At 39.9% G+C, this 21,139-nt stretch overlaps 1 protein-coding gene across 1 annotated transcript in view; it reads right to left on the bottom strand.

The window, feature by feature from the left end:
* Positions 1 to 21,139, bottom strand: part of TNKS (tankyrase) — a gene marked incomplete at its 5' end in the record, with an annotated part of 143,366 nt that overhangs the window by 80,915 nt on the left and 41,312 nt on the right. The gene's annotated exons all lie outside the window — the stretch shown is intronic.

Below are 21,139 nucleotides of genomic sequence, written 5' to 3'. Positions count from 1 at the left end.
GCTCCTTCCTCTGTGCTTCATAACACTTCCTATATTGTATGAAAAATCATTTGTGGTTCTGTTCTTCTTTGCCCAACTTGAGCTCCTAGAAGTCAGCGGGACCATATTTTATATTCATTATTATATTTAAAAAAGAATACCTATTTCACTTTCCCATCCTGGAATAGCACATATTTCTTAAAAAGAATGTCTTATCTAGAGGAAAGTCCATTGTAATAACAGAGGACTATATTATATCTAGGCTTAGAACTAAGAATAAAAGTATCACAACATCACACAAGAAACTCCTGAAAGAAAAAAAAAGTTCCAGTAAGAAGAATTTTAGAATCTATCTAATTGAATTACTGTGGGAAGAAAAAAATTTTTAATAGCAATCAATAGACTAATTAAACATATAGCTATTTAGGTTATACAAAAAGAACTTGTTATTTTCTTCCCTTTTCTCCAGGAGAATACTGGACTAATTAAAGTAGTGAGCTTTTATAATAATGAATAAAATTATATTTTTATATATAGCACATTTTATTTACCCATTCATCTCTTAATGGGCACATGGTTTGCTTCCACCTTTTGGCTCTTGTTAATATGCTACTATGAATATGAGTGTACAAATCTCTCGTACAGTTTTTGCTTTCAATTCTTTTGAATATATATCCAAAAGTTGAATTGCTAGATCACAGAAATTCTGTTTTTTATTTTTGAGAAACCTCCATAGCGTTTTCCATAGCAGATATGTCATTTTACATTCTCACCAATAGTGCACAAAGGGTTCCAATTTCTCTACATCCTCACCAATATTTGTTATTTCTGTGTTTTGTTTTAATAGTAACTAGCCTAATATGTGTGATGTAGTACCACCCAAAATTTCTATTTCTTTTTAAAACTATGTCTAATGAACAAATTTTTAATAAAAACTGACTTCCCAAGAGTCTGGGACTTCAAAATATGGGTAAAATGCAAACCTAGCTGAATAATTTCTCATTAAATTATTTTAATAAAGCAAAATTGGTTATTACTTGGTCTGTGTTTTCCTTTCAATGAGTTAAATTTATATGAAAATAGATAAAACATTCATATTTTCTTACTATTATGAGTATAGTATAGCTGCTTTATGATACCAGGGTATAAAGCAGTAAAGTACTAATACACTTTTAGTAAGACTGGTATTATAAGTCCTGCAACAGAGGTAAAATAATGAACTTTCTATGCTTTGAGTTTACTTGAATTTTTATGAGATTCTAAAGTATGTATGTTTATTTAGTAGTATTTTCTTTAAAGGTATAAATCAAGGTTCATATGCTAGAAAGAGTTACATTTTTAATAGAATTTATTGGGGTTACACTGGTTAATAAAATTATATAGATTTCAGGGGTACAATTCTATATTACATCGTCTGCATATTGTATTATGTGTTCACCACCCCAAGTCATGTCTCCTTCCATCACCATTTACTGCCTTATGACCTAGCAATTCCACTTCTGGGGACTTATGCAAAGAAACCTGAAACACTAATTCAAAAGAGTTAACACATTTTTATTAAAGACACTATTAATTCATTAAAAAAACTAAAATATCTCCAGGAAAGACTTGATAAGAAATTAGGTCTAAAAAATTGTATTTTGATATTCCAAACTAATTAAACTGAGTCATATTTCAAGGAATAATATTAAAAGACTTATTTTATACATAAAAGAACAGTCTGACAAATTACACCTAAATAGTTCATGGCTGCTCATATTTATGAAGGATGACATTATTTTGGCCCATCTGCCACCATCTCAGATTATTTGTCACTAGCCCAAATAGGATATAGACACAACAAAATTGAAATTATGCTTGTGGAAGTCTTAATATGACAAAAGTAGACAATTATTTCAAATAAAATCACATTTCTAATTTGTGATTATAAAATAATAGTTATACATTTTAGAGAAAGTTATTGTTAAGGGCAGTTAGCACTGTTTAAATACTGAAATGATTCTTCCTTTATATAATCTCTCATTCTGTGCTAGCAAAAGATACTATACATTCATTTTGAGTAAACATGACTTAATTGATAGAACCAACAATTTGTGTAATAGCTTCTGCAAATAATTATCCAGGAATAGTTACAAAGACTACCTAAGAGTGAGTTATTATAAAATTTCAGCAAGCTATTTTCAGATTCTTGACAGCTTAATGTTTTCTCATCCTAATAACCTTAAAAGATTTAAGCCAAACACTTCTACATCAAGTTTGTAAAGAATTATCTGTGGTTGTTGGAAATTTTTACCTTGGAATATAAGAAGACTTGGCAAGATTATTTGCCAAGGAATGAAACTAAAAAACATTTTAAAATTTATCCTCTGCTTTGTGTAAGGTGAATAGACTGAACTAAGAAACTGTCACATCTTACAGAAAACAACTTGTGGAGATATATCCTAGGGCATATGTTGAAACCAACAGTAATTCCAGGAATTATTTTAGAAAAGGCACATAATGTATCAATGCATCATCATAACTGACCACCAGGTGGCCCTGCGTATCATTATGACTGAGTTACAAAATAAATGTCTCTTTCTGTCTCTCCTTTGTCTCCTTTTCTCTCTCTCCTCTCTCTCTCTCTCTCTCTCTCTCTCTCTCTCTCTCTCTCTTCCTCTCTCTCTCTCTCAAGAGGTTGTTTTATAATGTTATGAACACTGTGACATTAGAGTTTATGTAAGCAAATCCCAAAAATTTAGCTCTTGTCAAGATAGACAAAGGTAACCAGAATTCTGTAACTTATACAAAATTATGAAAATATATCAATTGCTAAGTTTGAAATCTCCTAGAGGGTAGAGACAGTACCTTATTTATCCTTATATACTTAACAACTATCAAAATATCTGACATGTAGGTGCTAATATAGTGAATTGGAAATGAATATAGTGAATTGGAAATACCCTATCTAATAAAGAGGGAATACGCTAATTGACCATCACACCCTCACAAGATGGCAGTGCTCACAGCCAATAAAGAGGAAATATGCTAATTGATTTCCACGCCCTCAAAGAAGGCAGTGCCCACAGCCACAAGATGTCAGCACCCAGTCCCCTCAGCCCCACTGGGGTGGCAAGCGCGCGGCATGGCAGGGCCTGCCCCCGGGAAGGTCTGGCCGCTCCACCTGCGCCTGCCTCCAGAGTCCCCCAGTCCCCTCAGCCCCCCAGCCACCCAGGGCCGACCGGAGGCGCAGGCAAGCCTCAGATGTTGGCTGCCCAACCAATGCCTGAGGTGCAGCAAGCCTCGGATGGCGGCTGCCCAGCCACCCAGGGCCGGCCCGAGGAGCAGGTAAGCCTCAGATGGCAGCTGCCCAGCCACCCAGGGCCGGCCCGAGGAGCAGGTAAGCCTCAGATGGCAGCTGCCCAGCCACCCAGGGCCAGCCCGAGGCTCAGGTAACCAGGGCCGACCAAGGCTTGCGCTGCCAGCAGTGGCAGCAGCAGAGGTGTGATGGGGGTGTCGCCTCCCACCCCTGAGGGCTCTCGGACTCTGAGAGGGGGCAAGCCAGACTGAGGAACTGCCCCCTCTAGTGCAAGAATTTTCATGTACCAAGCCTCTAGTGTATGTGTATGTGTGTATGTGTGTGTGTGTGTGTGTGTGTGTATGTATATATAAATAAAGTTAACAAAGCATTCAACTCTTAAATGTTGGAGAAATAATTTGTATTTTAAGAAATATCTTTAAGGAAAGTGTTAATGCCTTCCAGCCAAAGACCACCAGAAACACGCCCATAGTAGAACACATTGGGCTCGTTACTTGTTACAGAAAGGGAGAACACACGCCATGGGACCAGTGGGGCAGCTCAGGAAGAGGGTATTAGAAAGAATCTATTCTAGCATGTGAGATTTGTTCGAAGTTTTGGAAGGGGGGTGCGCCTAAGAAAACAGAGGTTAGTTCTAGATTGGATGCTGTTAGAAAATGGGGGTTAATTCTAGGATCAAAAACAGCAGCTATCGTTCATATTAGCGAGATGATGATGTTTGGTATTTTATGAGTTCACAATGACCTTGTTTTTGTCTGTGGCCTGTTACAACAGTTCTCATGTATAAGGCACTATTTTCTTTCTCAAAAAAGTACATTTAATTGATAATGAAAAAATTATTCCTGAGTACAAATTAACAACAAAAATTTTTTTTTTTAAAGATGAACCTGTTTGGAGCACTCTTAGTATGCCAATTTCACTCTCAATCATTGCCAACTAATAACCAAAGCAGATTCTTGAATCTAATGGATCCAACCAGATACTAAATTACTTACTTTCTACTATTATAGTCTAACTGAAAATGCTAACAGGTAAACAATTCTCCAAAAAAATAACTCAAATAGTGTAGCCTTGTATTTAATGATAAACCTAATGTTAGTATGGTCACAATGTAAAAATATCACAATTACTTGAGAGACCTTTTGATATATTCCTGTATAAGTAAGTACTTGTCCATGATGCTTTTCTACAATTACCCTTTGGTCAATAAATAAAAGTACATCTCCCACTGCTCCTAAACTTTCCTGATTGTGTTGAGACATCCAGCTTTACTAGTATACAATTTACTGAAAGACATGTAGAGATGTGTGTCTTAAAGGAAAATGAGGCCTGGCCAGTGTGGCTCAGTGATTGAGCATCAACCTATGAACCAGGAGGATCAATTACCAGTCAGAGCACATGCCCAGGTTGCCGGCTCGATCTCCAGTGTGGGATGTGCTGGAGGCAGCCAATACATGATTCTCTCTCATCATTGATGTTTCTCTCTCTCCCTCTCTTCCTCTCCCTTCCTCTCTGAAATCAACAAAAATACATTTTTATTAAAAAATAAAATGAATGAAAGATACTAAGTATAGGGCTGCAAGTACTCAAAATAAGTCCTTTTGCTTCTGCACACTCCTTCAACTCACTCCTCACTGTAATATCCTCACAACAAAAACCAAAATCCCCTAACTATGATACTAAGAACTCAGTAGTTTCTGAGGAATATCCTCAGTGGTTACTTAATCCATTTAATTAAATCAGAAATAAATATGAAAGTTATTGAACTGCATTAAACACATAAAACATAGTAAGTATATGCTATATTCTCCTACATAATAAAAAAAAATATAAGGTCTTCCATTGAAAAACACCCAGGAAAGTCATACAAATAAAGGACTAAATGAACAAGATTATATAATGGAAAGAAAAGAAAATCAACTATGTGATGTATTTTAAAGTGATCATAAATAATTCATCATTCCAATTAAAAAATGGTTTTTGTTTGTTTGTTTGTTTTAGAAAATGGAGAAATGATTGGTCAAAAATCAAAAGAAAGGTGCTCTTACATCCTACCAATAAAAATTGTCGATAGGCTATTTTCCTGTATATGAGCAACTTACAGTTTGGAAAGCTTAATTGCTTTTTAGACCAATTAAAGATAGGTCTATTTAAAAGACTAAATTAGTGATCCTGAATTTTAAACTTCAAGAATTGATAAGATAGCATTCTGGTTTCCTTTAAATAACACAGAACATTCAGACTTTATTATATAACACTAGGGGCCCGGTGCACGAAATTCGTGCACTGGGTGTGTGTGTGTGGGGGGGGCGGGGGAGTGTCCCTCAGCCCAGCCTGCCCCCTCTCACATACTGGGGGCCCTCAGGCGTTGACCCCCATCACCCTCCGATCGCCTGATCGGCCCCTTGCCCAGGCCTGACGCCTCCGCCAGAGGTGTCAGGCTTGGACAGGGGACCCCCATCTCCCCCCGATCACTGGCTCCGGCCCCCGCCCAGGCCTGAGGCCTCTGGCCCAGGAATCATGCCTGGGCAGGGGACCCCCATCTCCCTCTGATCGCTTGCTCCACCCCCCGCCCAAGCCTGACGCCTCTGACCCAGGCTTCAGGCCTGGGCAAGGGGACCATCATATCCCCCCAATCCCCGGCTCTGCCCCCCACCCAGGCCTGATGCCTCGGCCAGAGGAGTTGACCCTCATCACCCTCCAATCACCAATCACCGGATCGGCCCCTTGACCAGGCCTGAGGCCTCCGGCAGAGGTGTCAGGCCTGGGCAGGGGACCCCCAGCTCCTCGCAGTTGCAGGCTCTGCCCCTGCCCAGGCCTAACACCTCTGGCCTAGGCGTCCAGCCCGGGCAGCGGGGACCTGCAGTGGCAGCGGGGGGCGCCGCGATCGTGGGCTCCGCTTTAGGCCCAGGCAAGGGACCCCTAGCTCCCGGGACTGCCAGCTTCGACCGTGCCCAGCTCCCATCGCTGGCTCCACCCCTACTTCCTGCTATCACTGGCCAGGGCGGCAAAGGCACCCGATTCTCCGATCATGGCTGGGGGGCAGGGAAAAGGCGGCCCCAGGGCCGCCTTTTCCCTGCCCCCCAGCTCTTAGCTCCCCCCTGGGTTTCAGATCACTGTCAGTGGCAGGGGGCTTCTTCCTGCTTTCCCTTTCGCCTCCCTGCATTGTGCCTACATATGCAAATTAGCCGCCATCTTGTTGGCAGTTAACTGCCAATCTTAGTTGGCAGTTAATTTGCATATAGCCCTGATTAACCAATGAAAAAGGTATTGCCGTACGCCAATTACCATTTTTCTCTTTTATTAGTGTAGATTGCTATTAGGACAATAGCAAACCTGTTTGTAAAGTGTGATGATAAAAATCTAGCAACATTTTCAACCAGCTTCATAGGAAGAAAGTTAATTTAGTAATAGAAGTCGGTAAGACACCGATTTGTTTTGAGGGTAAACTGTTAGAAGGCAGCCATTTTGGAAACTTAAGTCTTTCTTCAATCTATGTAGCTTTCTAAGGACTTCACTCACTTTGTTCTCTGACTAAAATTTTAGGACATTCCCACCCCATTTCCATCTCTTTCAATTAAGTTTACAGAAAATTTTACAATCATTCATTATTTTAAGTGCTCTTTAGCCCTGTAAACTGGGCACCTATTTTAAATAGATATACATTCATTTCTCCTGTGGGACTTTCTGTACATCATCTTCCTACTTTTTGTCATTCCAAATAATATACTAATCTCCTTTCTGCTTCCATAGCTTGTAGCACATTTAAAAGAATTTCCTACTTCACATTTTCAAATATTTCTTAGGACTATCTTTACCTTTATACTTCGGCCAACTCATGTTTAAAAATATAATCTCAGCCCTGGCTAGGTAGCTCAGTTGGTTAAAGCATCCTCTTGATACGCCAAGGTTTCAGTTTCAATCGCCTGGTCAGGGCACATACAAGAGTCAACCAATGAACGAATAAATAAGTACAGAAACAAATTGATGTCTGCCTCTAAAATCAATCAATCAATTAAAAAAATAATCTAAACTTTGTTTAACCTTTTTTCTCTGAAAAGTATCACATAAGGACCTAAAGTGAAAAAATATTTGGAATACTCTTTTCCATTCTCTCTTCTTTCAGAAACAAAGTGTGTAAGTATCATTCAATAACATTCAGTACCATTTCTTCCTTCTGAAAAAAAAAAAAAGTAATCATGTAAAATGTATGTGTGTGTATATATGTTGAGACATGGACATGGCTGTATGACCATGGCTATTTTCTTCTCCAAGAGATTAGTAGATCTTTAGGTCTAAAACCTGCTATAATTCACCAACAATATTTAAGCATGGCATTTGGCCCAAACCATACTTTAAATCAGGGGTCGGGAATGTCCGGCCCACAGGCTGTATAGGGCCTGTGAAATCATTTGGTCTGGCCCTACCAAGGCATTAGGGGGGATTTAATGAAATGTTTGACCAACTATAGCAGGCTAATTTTTAAGTTGATAATTTTGTATGGCTCACAGATGTCATAAATATCAAAATGGTCTTGGCAGAAAAAAAGTTCCCCACCACTGATTTAAATAATGGAGAGAGTAAGTAGCACTCACATGAGAACTGTGAGTAAGGTCAATATAAGGAAATATAAAAGGGTCAAAGAACTTTCTATGAAGCACTAGTCCTTTAAGCTGTCAGATGTTCCCAAATCCTATATAATAAAAGCCTAATATGCAAATTGCCCCCTCAGGCAGTTGTTCGACTGCTCACTATGACGTGCGCTGACCACCAGGGAGCAGCGCGGAACATCGTGGGTGTTGGCAACGCAGCGCTGGCAGCGGGCGGCAGTGGAGGTGCTGCCAGCCCCGATGGGCCCCAATGAAAACGGGATAGCGGCAGGATAGTGGAGCAGGTGAGTGGGCGATGCCAGGTCAAGGTGGGTGCGAAGAGGGGCACAATCACCCCAGAGATGGCGACCAGCAGTGGTGGTGGGGGGCCCAGCTCTGATCAATCAATCCACAGGCAGGATGGTGAGGGGGTGGCACCAGGCCAAGGTGGGGTGCCAGATGGGGCTGCAGGGATGCGAGGCTGGGGGCGTGAGCTGGGACTGAGAGGCTGGGGGCACGAGCTGCAGCCCGATTTCTGCAGGCCACCCCAAGGGACCACATCTGTGCACGAATTTGTGCACCGGGCCTCTAGTCTATACATATAAAAGCCTTAGTGACCGTTATGACCGGTCAATTGAATGACCAGTCGCTATGTCGCGCATTGACCACCAGGGGGCAGAAGCTCAATGCTGGAGCTGCCCCCTGGTGGTCAGTGCACTCCCACAGCCAACTTCCCACACCAGCCAACCTCCCACACCGACCCACCTCCCGCGGTCCCTCCCTCTGGCCCACCGGCCCCGATCGCCGGCCAAGGGATAACATCTGTGCATGAATTCGTGCACCGGATCTCTTGTTAAGAAATAAAAGCCCTGGACTGGAGGCTCAGTTGGTTGGAGCATTGTCCCTATACACCAAAAGGTTTGGGGCTTGATTCTAGGAAACATACCAGGTTTCAGGTTCAACCCCAGGTCGGCATGCGTATGGGAGGCAACCAATCAATGTTTCTCCCTCACACTGATGTTTCTCTTTTCCTTCCTCTCTCTAAAAATCAATAAACATATCATTGGGTGAGGATAAAATATAAATAAAATATCAAGATGAACATATATAAATATATATCCTTAAGAGAAAGGAATAAGCAAAATCACAAATTTTGGCATAGTAGTACTAAGCATAAAGCATTTAATTAATGCTTCCATTTTTAATTTTCTTTCCCTTCTGTATTCCTAGCTAGCCTTCTCTTTTATAAATCCTCATTAATATTTCTACTTGGTATGTTTTTTGTTTTACAAAGAGTATGAGCAAGTAGTTATTTTATGTTCCCTTATTAGGTTTTAAAAATGAAAGAAGACTTATTTTGCAAACAAGTTCACAAAATTTGTTGCTCTTCTGGAGAAAAGGATATTCTCCCATGTCTGTCTATTATTGCCACTGGCATTCTAATAACTTCTTAAAACAAGAGTCATTTTTATGTCCTGTCATAAGCAATATATCATTCACTTTCAGTGCAATGGAGGGTAATAGAATAATAAAAAAACAACATATGGAAAGCTTAGAACATCAATAGAGAAAAAAGACTCTTTTTCACCCACCTGGGGCCTATTTCCAAACACTGAAGCCCAACACATAAAACTAGAATTATAAAGAACAATGAATTTTTCCACCCAAAGAAAAAAAACCAGAGGGAAAGAACATAAATAAAAACTGATACACAGAATGTTATTCCTCTTCAGAAAGAAAAAAAAATGATACAAACTGGCAAAAATACAGTTCTGATTATCTACAAATCAATAGGCATCCTATTTGTAAAGCACTTCTTATCTAGCACCGATTTCTTGTCTAATTAATCTTCTAAAAACTAAAAAAAAAAAAATTCCCACACATAAGAAAATATTCAGTCAGGTCAGATAATTAGACATTTTTCATTTTCATTCAAAAAGACTTGAGCATATGACTTACTGTATGTTTCTCCATGCCAGTCAGACAATCAATTCAGAAGACTTACAATGTCCACATTCAAAGAGTCTAGCAATTCTAAAACTGTATGGGGGTTGTGCTCAAATAAATGTACAATGTTAAGATGCTCAAAATTACTGACATTCTAGGTAAGCTTCACTCTTTCCCTGAGAAAATACTGGTCACCTCCCTATCACAGTCAAATGCACAATCAGAAGGCTAGTCTGGTTAAAAAGCTTCCTGGGAGCCGAAACCAGTTTGGCTCAGTGGATAGAGCGTCGGCCTGCGGACTGAAGGGTCCCAGGTTCGATTCCGGTCAAGGGCATGTACCTGGGTTGCGGGCACATTCCCAGTAGGAGATGTGCAGGAGGCGGCTGATCGATGTTTCTCTCTCATCGATGTTTCTAACTCTCTATCTCTCTCCCTTCCTCTCTGTAAAAAATCAATAATATATATATATAAAGCTTCCTGGGAAAACTAGTTAGTACCCACCTAATGCCCACTAAGGTAATGCATTCTCATAAAATGATGTGAATATATGCTTTCTAAAATCGGAACGTTCAGCTTTTTGTGTTCTTGAGTAAAGGAAAGGAACAAAAGGGGTATAGATATCATTTGTTTCAAAACAATCAACAAGTTTAATGCCCAGGAGAATAATATAGAAAACAAGGAGGTTAACAGTTATAACAATGTCCTGAAGATGGTGTTAATATGTTAATTCCTTATAGGATACAAATAGCAAACAGTATTTCCAGAAATGAATGAAGAAGCCCAATAACTGAAATTCTAAGAAAGCAGTTTAGAGAAATCTACAACTAAGTGCAGGCTTGATAAGGAGATTCTTAGGAATGCTTTCCCGGTTAATCCCTTATGTATATTCTTAAATTCAAGTTTGGTGACTGAAGTTAATATTTCACAGAAATTCTATGATAACTATTAAGCAAAAGCTCAAAAACACATTCAATTCTTATAAAGCCTTAATTATTTGTCACCTATTAGTATCACCTTCATAGATTAATAAAGACCGTTTTCCTGGGACTGCTAATCCTTTACACTCATTGCCTGTGGTAGCTACGTGAACACAAGTGGGCTGAAGAAACATATTTGTGTTTCACATAACAAAATAATTTGGTACTCCCTGCCCCTTTGTGGGGTGGCTGCTTGCAGGAGGATGGTGTCTCTTCCGGGGGGAGCAGGGGGCGAGCCATGAGGATGAGGACACAGTGCTGTGTGGGGCAGCTGACGGCAGGTCACAATGGACAGTTCAGGCTTAAAGGCAGCTCAGGAGGGGTTGCAGTTCAGGCTGAGGCAGAGGTTCTGGAGAGGACATGCAGCAGTCTTCATGAAGGACAGATGAGCAACAACACAATGCTATGGCAGGGCAGCGCCCAGAGCAGCCATGTGCTATACATGTTCCGTGGCTCCATGGGCAAGCTGCAGCAGCAGCTGTGCAAGGGCGATTCGCCATGTTGACATGCATTCCCATATTTGAGAGCGATTTCATCCAGATCAGTAAAAGAGGAGAAGTGATCCATGTGCTCAACTGTGTGCAAGTGGTCACTGTGGGCATCGTGTACACCAGCCCCGACCTCACAATACCTGACGTCACGCTGCTGGCAGGCTGGCAGCAGTGCAGTCGGTGCCGAATACAACCGACACACCCAGAGCTCCACTTGAAGCTCGCCACTGGCACTCTTTTTACCTACAATTATGCCCCCCTTAAGATGCAAAAGAAGATGTGTCTGCACACTGGGACGACCTGGTGTTCCTCCTGAGGCTGCCAGCGGAGGCTTACAGTGGCAACCACACCATACCAGCTTGGGACATGATGGACATACCTGTGCTGGAGGCAGAGGACAGGAAGAGCCCAGCAGTAAGGTTTTGCAGAGATTCTGGGAGGGCCTGTGTGCGTCAGGAGAGCAACTGAAGGCTCTCGGGCTGCTCTCCTGGGCTGCCTGGATAAACACTCATGTGGAAGGGCTCAGGCCAGAAGAGCCACTATGTGGAGGTCTTGTCACACTGGGGAGGCCCTGTGTGCTTCTGAATATCCGAGGTCCCTTAGATGTCAGCTCCTCTAACCATATACCTGATGCTGTAATGCTGTCAACAGCATCCCAGTGTCCAATCTGTTCTGGAACACTTACATACTACAGTGGACTCAGGCAGTCTGATCTGCTGTAGGGTGCCACAGGCCAACGCTCTATCCACTGAGCCAAACCAGCCAGGGCCATATCAGACCAATTTATAAATTCTTTATTTTTTTAAGGATATAGCAGGCATTTATTTGTTTCAAGAAATGAAAGAATTGACCCACTTCAGAAAACTTTAACTCTGCTGAAAGCCCTTTTTAACTCTGAGAAAGCCCTTACTTTATTTCAGCCATAAACTGATTTTTGTATAAATCTGTGGCATTGTAGCATGCTTTGCACACTGGTGAACAATTTGTTAGTAGCTCTCAGAAGGTAAGATGGACATAATTTTTGCCCAGCAGTCTTCCTTTAGGAATCTGTTTTGTAGAAATGCTAAGACAAGTGTATAAAGTAAAAGTGTGAGGATGTTCACTGGTGAATTGCACTAGTGCTCTCCCTGGTACTGCAACTATCCAGGCAAAACCTCAGTGATTCTTGTGGGGTGTCACAGGGGGATTTCCATCCAGACTTGGTGACTTCAAAGGTTCTTCTATTCTAATGCTAAGCTCTTAAGGACAGGTGACAGCCCTTTCTAGTCTCACTTTATTTTCTTCTTTACTTCCCTGTTTCTTCTATTGACACAGGCCATGGAACTCCATGGAGAAGGTGGCCAAGACCTGCTCAACGTGAGAAGCCTTTCCACAGTCGCTGAGGTATCTGGGGCCACCTCTTGCTTATGCTGATGGGGAAGGAGTCCAACAACCTGCTTCATGCAAATACTCTATGCTTAGGGACACATTGTTTTTCCTAACGCCGGCACCGGCAGGGCCTGACCAGGAGGCATTACCAGGAGCAGCAGCAGTAACACCCCAACACAATGTGAGTATGGTTGCAGGAGGGGAGATGATCAACAGGCCTGTGACAGAGATCATGGAAGGCCCAGGAGCTGAACCCTTCATCTCAGTCCGGCAGAGTAAAGAGAATATGCGCGAACAGAATGGAGGCCAGAGAGTCTCCCAACGCTAGGCTGAAGCCCTTAGGAGAACACTCCCACCAAAAGGCCGGCTCATTCTGGTGGGAAGTGGGAAGACAAGTCAACCCTAAGATCCCAGGGACCACTCAGGGAGATCAAAAGGAGAAGGACCAGCGCAGCCCAGGGGGCCAAGGACATGGCTCCGCCCACCAGAAATACAACAGCCTCAGCATCTCTCCAAAGGGGTCTAGATCATCTCAAAAATCAAGATGGAGCTGATTTAGAGCTATTTGGGGGAGAGGGATAATCCAGAGATCTGTTCCCTTGTCCCTCCCCCATTCTGCAGCCCTCCCAGGTCTAGGAGGGAACACTCTAGCCCAGTGGTTCTCAACCTTCTGGCCCTTTAAATACAGTTCCTCATGTTGTGACCCAACCATAAAATTATTTTTGCTGCTACTTCATAACTGTAATTCTGCTACTGTTATGAATCGTAATGCAAATATCTGATATGCAGGACGGTCTTAGGCGACCCCTGTGAAAGGGTCGTTCCACCGCCAAAGGGGTCGCGACCCACAGGTTGAGAATTGCTGCTCTAGCCATTCATGGAACTTATGCATACAGACTGGAATGGATCTCCAATGTTATGATCCACCTACCCATTTTAAGATAGGAAAACTTAACTTTTCTGAAGTGGGTCAATTCTTTCATTTCTTGAAACAAATAAATGCCTGCTATATCCTTAAAAAAATAAAGAATTTATAAATTGGTCTGATATGGCCCTGGCTGGTTTGGCTCAGTGGATAGAGCGTTGGCCTGTGGCACCCTTTGCATCTACAAATTGTGAGGGCTTGTGTGAGGCTGAAAGCAGGCTTATCCAGAGGGAGGATAGACACTAGCATTAGGTAATTGGGCTTCACTCCAAGCTTTCCCACTCAAAGGCTGTCTGACCTCAAAAGCGGCATTTAACCTCTCTGAACTCCCGAGATAATAATCTCTAACCAACAGGGTATTATTGTAAAGATTCAATTAGTCTCAAGTTTAAGTCAATTAATCATAATGCTCAGTTCCCAAGATCCTTAGGAGCCACCAGGAAGACAACTTGAGAACAGAATCAGGACCAGGCGAGTTGGTTTCAGATCGGGTGGTCGCTTCAGAGCCCCACTGGGGCATATGGAATGTCAACCAAGGGTCACTGGCGCCAATTCAAATGCCAACAGGAGTCACCAACTTGGGGGCAGTGAAGAAGGAAAGTTTAGTACAAAGAGCTCGAGGATAAGACAGTATGGCTGTGAAAACGGCACTGCTGTGGAACAGCTGGGTAACACTATGGAGCTGCTAGGAAAACAGCATGGCCCTGAGGCCCAGGCCCCTCTTCAGCTAGCCAGCTCACTCTACTTCATCCACTCCACTTGGTCCCCTCCCAAGCTAGGCCCCTCTTTTTTTTTAAATTGAATTTATTGGGGATGACATTGGTTTTTAAAATTACATAGATTTCTGAGGCACAATTCTATAATGTATCATCTGCATATTGTATTGTGTGTTTACCACCCCAAGTCACATCTTCCATCAACATTTATCCCCCTTTTACCCTCTCCTACTTCCCCCATCCCTCTTTCCCTCTGGTAATACTGTTGTCTGTCTATGAGGTTTTGGGGTTGTTGTTTTGTTTGTTTTTTTGCTTAACCCTTTCACCTTTTGCACCTAGCCCTCTCCCCGCTTCCCTCTGACAGCTGTCAGTCTGTTCTCTGTATCTATGAGTCTGTTTCTATTTTGTGTGTTAGTTTATTTTGTTCATTAGATTCCACATATAAGTGAAATCATATGGTATTTGTCTTTCTCTGACTGCTTATTTCATTCAGCATAATACTTTCCAGGTCCATCTACGCTGTTGCAAAGGGTAAGATTTCCTTCTTTTTTTACAGCCGAGTAGTATCCCATTAAGCTAGGCAGCTCCACTCCACTCTGCCCAGCTCCGGGCTACTCTATGCTAATCTGTTCCACTCTGCTCTGGTGAGATGTCTTTGGTGTTTCAGCTCCAGCTGGGGAAAAGTAACCTTCAGTTTTTGGTCTTCATGGAAAGTATATATATTCTAAATGCAGATGGTTCATTTGTTTCTGTCTGCATTCAAATTTTAGGGCTTTCCCCCTAACCTTGATTTAATTTTGTGGGGTTTTTTTTAAAATATGTAAAACATTAACGTACTTCTAGAGTTAAAATTATAACCAAAAGGTATACTCTACAACAAATTGCAATGAATATGCTATAAAGTTGCTAGTTTATAGGGAAAATTGACGGGTGCTCTCAGGTATACACTAATAAGTTATTATGCTTCACAAATATGTCATTTTTGATGAGCTGAAAAATCATGCTGGTTTTAATGATGTAAGCCTCCTGGCTTTAATTACATAAAAAGGTTAATGGGAGGAGCTTGAAATATTAGAGTGTTGGGTTATCTAAACAGAAAGTGTTTCTATTCCCTCCCACTCCATTAACTGCCTGAAATTTGTTTAAGACTTACATTATTTGAGCTGCCTTTTACCAATAAATAGTTCAAACATTTTGAATATTACATCTTTCCTTATAGATTCTAAATATTAATGTTTGAAAAGAATGTTATTCAAGCCTATTGACTAGAGAGTAAAGATTTACGAATAGCATTTATAAAGTTGGATAAATCAATTTATTACCCAATTAGTTAATTTTATTATGATAATATGATGATAAATCATGCAGGTATTATTAATGAGTTAAGTTTTTTTAAAGAACAATCTTTAAGCTAAGAAACGAGTGAGACATTATATTGGATTGGGTTTAAGCCCCGAGTTTATGGGTCAGTCCAATTTTTTAAATATGAGCTATACTACATCCTTCTCAATGAATGAGTAGGTAAAAAATGTGATCTATATCTATCGCAATCCGGAACAGCTGGCTCCTAACTGCTCGCATGCCTGCCTGCCTGATCACCCCTAACCACTCTGCCTGCCTGCCTGATCACCCCTAACTGCTCGCCTGCCTGCCTGATTGCCCCTAACCTCTCGCCTGCCTGCCTGATCACCCCTAACCGCCTCTGCCTCAGCCCCCACCCCTCAGCTTCCTCTGGAATGATGTCCGGAGGGTCATTTGGCTGTCCAGTCTCATTAGCATATTATGCTTTTATTATTATAGATGTTTCTCTCTCTCCCTCTCCCTCCCTCTCTGAAATCAATAGAAATAAACACAAACACACACACACCCACAAATACAACTACTAAACAAATTAAATAGGTGCTAATTTAATGTGACCTAGTCCTATATAGTCTTTTAAAAAGGTACTAGTTTTTTATTCCTCTTCTAAATTATTTTCATATTTTTAAGGTTTCAAAAAGTGTTTCAATAACTTTTGATAATAAAACCTTAAATTTTTCTATTCATGTCCAAAATTATAGACAGATTAAACCATTAATAAAACTTTAACAGTTAGGGGATTAACATTTACAATCTATCTTTAAAATGAGTATTCACACTATTTTATTGCAATGACAAGTTTTAACTTTCTTGCCTAGTACTAAAGGGAATTTTTAAAAGGAAATTCATGCTAATATAATAATAATTTTCCCCTGATAAAACTGAGATGGAGAGATGTACAGCTTTTCTTGAAAACTAAGGTATTACTACCTCTTACGCTTTCTTTTCTAGGAAGAATGCTGTAATTTTAGGCTTCCTAATAACTGATAAACAATAATTTCTAAAGTTAAAATTAAGAACATGAGAAATCTGCGTTTAATCATGTAGGCTAATAGTAAAACTACACTATACATGATATGAAATACGTTACATTGTAGTGTAGCTATTGTGCAAAACAATGCATTAATAACAAAAGAAAAGAGTAAAAAAGAGGTCCTGGTCAGACATCAGGAAGTTTGATGTGACAGCTACACAAAATTTGATCCTTTCAGAAATGAAATGTTCTCAATCAAAGGAGCCATCCAAGAAATCTGGTGATAAAAGGCTCAGTACATACCTCACCCATCATACCAATTAAAAAATATTTTTAACACACTGTTTTAAGAGGTATACATGACTATCAGCAATTCAAAACAATTTTTGGAAAGTAGAAAATGTAATAGACTACTACAATATGACATGAGATGAGTATTTGTAAGACTTGGGAAATATGCTGCCTTGTTACCAGTAATCAGACCCGAGATGTATTTGTTTACTTAATCATTTTGTGTACTTGTCTAAGTCCTGGGCACAATAAAGTAAGCAAGACAGATAAAAGTCCAAATCCTTATAAAGCTTTCCATCTATTGGGGTAAACAAACAATAACTTACAAAAAGATGCAACTTCAGATATCAATAAACCCATGAAGAAAATAAAGTAAACTAATGGGATTGAGGATAAGATGCCCTGTCTGAGGAGTAAATCTTTGCGTGGAGACTTAACAGATGAATCACATTAAATTCTGGGGCAGTGTTCCAGTTTCGGTAAATAGCATGTGTTAATCTAGACACAGAAAAAGGCTTCATCTGTTTGAGCAACAGCAATCATCCAGCTGTAGCTGAAGCAGAAATCAAGAACAAATACAGAAGACAAGATGATTGGTATGTAAGGCAGGCGCCATATTATGGTAGGTTATGGTTAGAGTTTGGATTTTATTTGGGGGTAATGAGAATATATTACAGGGTTTTCTAATCATAGGGCAGAGTATGCTTTAGAAAGACCACTCCAGCTATAGTAAGAGCTGAATGAAGTATAAGTGGCGACCCAGAGATCCATTATGAGACTACTGCTGTCACGAAAGAAAAATGATGAAGGTGGGTAAAGGGCTGAAGCAATGAGGCTGGTAAGAAATGGTGGGACTGGGAATTTGAATGCATGGTAGACCAAAATTACTGCCAGGTTACATGCAACGTGTAAGAAATAAAAAGGAAAACTAGGCTTGAGCAAAACCTAGTAATCAAACCTATATAGGCAGGGTCCAGATCACCTAAGTCCTCACTGATCATGTTGAAGGCTTTAGTGTTACCTGAAAGCAGTAGGAATCACTGGAAAGAAAAAAAGAGGTAGGATTCCAGATATAGTTTGTTGATTTAACACACCAGGCTCAGCAAGCACATACTGACCCCTCAATACTGCCTCCAGCCTGAGCCACAGCTGATTTTTCCTGGAAAGACTGGGAGCCTGCCAATCAATCATAGATTAGGATTTCCTCAGAGATGCAATGAATCCAGATTAAGCTTATTCTTATAAACTTATTCTTATATTTGCTTGGTGCAAATATATCTTTCTTCCTTACTCCTGTACCCCCAATTCTACTAGGAAACTGCTGGGACCAATTATCATGGCAACCCTGTGATCATCTACACTCACCCACTTCACATCCCTGTCATCCTTGGTTCTGCTTTGGTCATCTATCCTTTCTCAAACTCTCAGACTCAATCTATTGTCACTTCTTCTCCTGATCCAACTTCCCACTGTGGCCCACAGAAATCCTCCTCACATGATTAACAAACACCTCTACATCTTTACTCTCTTCAATAAGCATTCCCTTTGTCAACCACATTTATCTTCAGTGTGGCTCTCCCAAAATAATACCACGAAGCATTGCAGCCCGTAAAAAGGAAGCTCCTTCTTCTCCAAATCCTACACACGCCAGCCAGGAATGGAGAGATATAACATGTTTGTAGATGCTAAGACTGAATATGGTAAAGAAGTACAATTCCTATGGAATTGATAAAGTGACAAATTCTCAAGGAAGCAAACAACCTACCTAAATGGTAAACACTAGAGGATTGGCTAAAAATAACCTAAAATATATCCATAGAAGGATATTATAAAGTTGTCATAAATTCATGTTGCAGAAGAATACTTAATGCCTTTTAAGAATATTCATGTAGCCGAAGCCGGTTTGGCTCAGTGGATAGAGCGTTGGCCTGTGGACTGAAAGGTCCCAGGTTCGATTCCGGTCAAGGGCATGTACCTTGGTTGCGGGCACATCCCCAGTGGGGAGTGTGCAGGAGGCAGCTGGTCGATGTTTCTCTCTCATCGATATTTCTAACTCTCTATCTCTCTCCTTTCCTCTCTGTAAAAACTCAATAAAATATATTTAAAAAAAAAGAATAAAAAAAAAAAAAGAATATTCATGTAACAGTTAAGAATAGAAACTTCACTCATAAGGTAAGGAATGGTGCCACAATTCAATCTGCCATAAAAATAATGACACATCATCCAGAATAATCTATAACAATAAAAGCATGATATGCTAATTAGACCAGAAGACCTTCCGGACGAAGCCGCGGTGGCGGGGGCTGAGCCCCTTGCACGAATTTTGTGCAGCGGGCCTCTAGTCTCTAATAACTCTAAGTCATTCCTTTCAAAAGATTCCCTTTTATCAATGCTTAATCTTTTAAATTTAGCTTCAGAAATAGTACTTTCACTATAATTCCAAAGAATTTCTTAGAAGAGAACCTGCATGGGCAGAAATACATTTGGAAATACATTTCACTTAAGTGTTATTTCACTACATTATATAACATGAATGTGTAAATATCAATAGCTTATATTTTCCACAAAGGTAATTACTATTACCAGAATGTTATAGAATGTTTTTTTAAATCATAACTGAAAAGTTGTATGTCATTTCCAAAAAAAAGTAAATATTCTTGAAAAGAATAATTAATGAACAGTATTATGATCAAGAAGAATGAATATCATCCTTATCTAAGCAAGGTGCAGTGATAGATGCTTTTCAAATCAAGTCTAACATATATAGTATCTGCTCCCCAGGAATCTTCAGTCTCCATGACATATTATGCCACAGCTCTTTCCCAAACTTTAACAGCCAAGATGATCTCCCCTAAAATCCATTCCAAATTAGGAGGTAGCTTCTTCTTGCTAATTAACTTATATTTAAAACTTTCTCTTAGAAAAATATAAGTGGATCCAAAAGCAGTGTTGCATTAAATGAATCGAGCAAATGGACAAGATAGGTGTTGAGGGATGAAGAGAAGGAAAGGTCAGAAAGAGGACACTCAGATATAGAGACAGTCACGGTCAGCATTTGTAATCTACCTCCATTACTCTGAGCCATATTTCTCCTTTCGTCAGAGACCAATCCAAAGCTACGATTGTTGTCAGGGCTTTGTTAAAAGAAGACACTGAAAGGCTGCAGAGCCTACGCAAGCCTGAGGCTATATATTTTAATTTCATTATTTAAATTTTATAATTATATTTAAATTTCTTCTTATCTACACTGGTTTAAAATAGCTTTATTTCTCTAGTGTATGTTATCTTGATTCAGTATCCCAATCACCTAACCTTTTAATTGAGAAAAATCATATTACTCTGATTTAGCAGAGATTATATTAATTTTAGCACAGTGGGAAGTTGTCTTCTATACAGAATAATTAACCAGAATTCCGCATTTTTTCAAAGCTTTCTGTATATAAATGTTTTCCATTCACCTCAGAATCTTTGTTTAAAATGCACAGCATGACACCAAACTTAAAAGTGAACAAAACAATTTATTTTCTTCAAATATGGGCAAATTTAAATGAAGCAAAAAGTCATTTACTTGCACACAAGCTCTAAAACAATACTCTTAGCACTGCAGTGACTAAGAGGCTCCAAATTTCAAAGGTCAGTTAAGTAAAAGAAGGCAAAGGCAGCAACACTCAGATGCTAAGAATAAAAACAAAAATAGATCCAATGCAGCATTTTGAGAATGAAGATCAATGAAAACAGTTGCACAATGCCATATTACTTATAGCATTATTTTCTATACAAATTATGAGATATCATTTCCTCTTTGGTTGTTGACATTTGTCTCAATAAAACCAATAGTTAAGCCCCAAATTTTCATTATCTGAAGTAAAAAGGACATTGCCTCAGTTAAAAAGTAGTTAGGTAACATGGTAAAATGAAAAGATGCAACAAAAATATAATCAGGGTGGCAAGGAAAAAGCAGCATCATATTTTATTTAACTATTAATTTAAGTAATACGGCAGCAGGTTGTCTTTCCAATCAAAACTACTTTTATAAAGTAATACAAATGCCCTTGTTTGCTCCATAGTGAAGGTCTTCAAAAGAGTCAACTAGAAGATGAGGTATAAGAAAATTATGATCTAAACAACAAAAAATGACTACAACATTAGTGAGTAACATATGTTACCATTCAATGCTATAATTCTCAGAAATTCTAACTAGAATAAACAATCCTATTGCTTAATGC

This window comes from Myotis nattereri, assembly GCF_964212035.1.
Source record: "Myotis nattereri genome assembly, chromosome: 2".
Lineage (NCBI taxonomy): Eukaryota > Metazoa > Chordata > Mammalia > Chiroptera > Vespertilionidae > Myotis > Myotis nattereri.
This window is presented reverse-complemented; position numbering and strand designations above follow the sequence as displayed.